This window comes from Microtus ochrogaster, unplaced genomic scaffold (genome assembly GCF_000317375.1).
Source record: "Microtus ochrogaster isolate Prairie Vole_2 unplaced genomic scaffold, MicOch1.0 UNK41, whole genome shotgun sequence".
NCBI lineage: Eukaryota > Metazoa > Chordata > Mammalia > Rodentia > Cricetidae > Microtus > Microtus ochrogaster.
The window spans coordinates 3,215,369-3,218,251 of NW_004949139.1; positions in this window are offsets into that span (position 1 = coordinate 3,215,369).

Genomic DNA, 2,883 nt, shown 5'->3' on the forward strand with positions numbered 1-2,883 from the left:
TCAAAAATAAGTTCTCATTAAGCATATACTAATTCCATGGTTTAGATTTTCCTATTGCTCTGATTGTGTAATACTCAACATTTACCATTTTATAATATGACCACCGAGGTGATATATGGCATGCCTTCCACATTACAGGCAGAGTGTGTACATAGTAACAAGCCAGTCTTTGAAGTGTGTGCTTCAGGCAAGGATTCTGAATATTATTATGTATTTGTCTTGCTTGGCGGATTGGACTTGGTGCTTTAGGATTTTCTCTGGAAATGATTAGATGTAAATAGTTCATTCTAATAAAAGATTTAGGAACTCAGTGTGAAATTTACACAGATAGCAAAATGACCACTTTGGTAGAATAATGAATGATAAACCTGAAGTCTCTGAACATCTCAGCAGATAATAATTTAGTATTTTTCAAGATTAATCAGTAAGGCACAATTGAGGTGTAGATAAAGATCAAAAGGAATTTATGATTTTCTGTGGAACTGTTTGGTTGTGTTTGTATTGGGAGTAGCACTGGGACTTAATATAATAAATATTGCTACCAAAATACCACTTCATTTTAGTTATTAAATACTTTAAACAACTTTTTTTTTAGAAGTTCAATTTTTTATGTCATTAAATGTAGGTCAGGAATGTATGTTAATATAGTAAAATGGAAATTATATATGCCTAATAAGTAATCTAAGGACATGATAGTAAGTTTTTAAAATTTCACAAGTAGAATTACATTTTACTTTTAAAGCTTAGAATTAATAATTTTACTAAGTATTTCAAATATATAATAGTAAATAACACAGAAAAGAATAAAAGATTAAGATCATGAACCAAAACATGCATTTCAAAGATACTTTTTAGACAAATATGATGATATGAATCATATTTCCTTTTTGTAGTCAACAGTTTTCTTAGATTACTAATGTTTTATAGTTATATTGATATCAAGTCCACCTCCTTCTGTATTTAACATGTTCCAAATTACTTATAAGTCTAATGAATTGTTTTTTATTACTATTATTGCTGCTTTCCTTTAGGATTTTACTTTGAAACGGGGTCTTTCGTTTTTTTTTTTCTTTTAAACAATCTTATTTTACATACCAAATCCCAGTTCTCTCTTCCTGCCACTCTACCTGTCTTCCCCACCCCCATCCTCTCCTCAGAAATGGCAAGGCCTCCCGTGGGAAGTCAACAAAGTTTGTAGCAACACTTTAGGCAGGACCAAGGTTCTCCTCAAAGCAGGGTCTTATCTCAAACTCACTAGGCAGTCAGGTTCTTCTCATATTCATGATCCTCCTGCCTCAGTCTAATAAGTGCTGGTATTACAGACACACCTGGGATACTCACCACGCCTGACCCTAAAGTTTTTAGTATACGCATATCATTGATTTATAAAAGACAATTCAAACCCTCACACATGTTTAGGCTTAGGTTATATAATACAGGAACAGAAGGTTTCTTATATAGTTAAATCACTATAAATATGTAAGAGCACAATGTGTTGTCAGCTAAGATGCTAAAATTCTACTGCAGCCATTTTCACTATGCTGGCTGATTCAGACATGAATATTTCATATTACAGTTGCATTTTCTTAAAGGCACACTGGAGCTCAACAATACACACACCTCCTGAGAGGTAACTTGGCATAGTAAATCTGTGAAAGTCTTTGGAATTTCAGAGCTGAAACTTACTCTATGTGTTTTGATGTTATCTTTTTCTTTTCTTTTGTGATGTTGTACTATGATTGAAGAGAAAATATTTGGTATCACTATAGTCAGATAACTAGGCAAATAATAGTGGCTAAAATATTGAAATATGATTAATTCGTTAGAAGAGAGGATCCTTTCATACCTAACTTCTTCGCAACAAATGAGATATCCCACAGGCCCAGAAACTCAATATAGGCTGGACTTTCCAGGGTCAACTATATAATCAACTACCAAGTATACTATGGGTGACATTTTCCACTTGGCATTGTCTTTATGATAGTATTGGGATTTAAAGCAAAATAGCATTTTTTTTAAATGTGTGCTATCATAAAACATTGAGAATAACCATATGATATCAATAAAAGTAAAGACACAAATTGATTCAAGAATAAACACTTGGAAAGTTTCTTATGTCTTTGTTTCTGTTTTAAACAAGTCTCTCTTGCAATTATAAAAAATACATAATTTTACAGTGGGTTTAGGCATTTTGTGTTATTGTGTTGAAATAACTGAGAATCTATTTTTTTCTATATAACTCTCTGAGTCCCAGGACGTTATCATGCTTTTCTCTCCCTTCTTTGTCTCTTTTCCTGGTGTCCTACCTGAAGACAGTCACAGATCTGGTCACAATGAGCCTGGACTAATCCCAGTGCACAGGAGATCTGAGGAGGAGCTGCTTCACTATGAGTATGATGGAGTGTTTGAGCTTGCGGCCCATTTAAACTATTTTGGTTTTCCTCCCTGGGTCCCAAGTGACCTTGTCTTACATCCATTGTGCTGCTCTTAGCTTGAACGTTGTAGGAAAAATCTTGAGGTGAATCACTAAGGACAGATAGTGATACCAGTCAGCACCACAACATTTCTTTCTCTCTCTTTTAACTTTTAAAGCATTTTCTTTTTCTTTTTCTTTTTTTTTTATTGATTTTTATTGAGCTCTACATTTTTCTCTGCTCCCCTCCCTGCCTCTCCCCTTCTCTCCAACCCTCTCCCACGGTCCCCATGCTCCCAATTTACTCAGGAGATCTTGTCTTTTTCTACTTCCCATGTCAATTATATCTATGTAAGTCTCTCTTAGGGTCTGCATTGTTGTCTAGGTTCTCTGGGATTGTGATTTGTGGGCTGATTTTCTTTGTTTTATGTTTAAAAACAACTTATGAGTGAGTACATATGATAATTGTC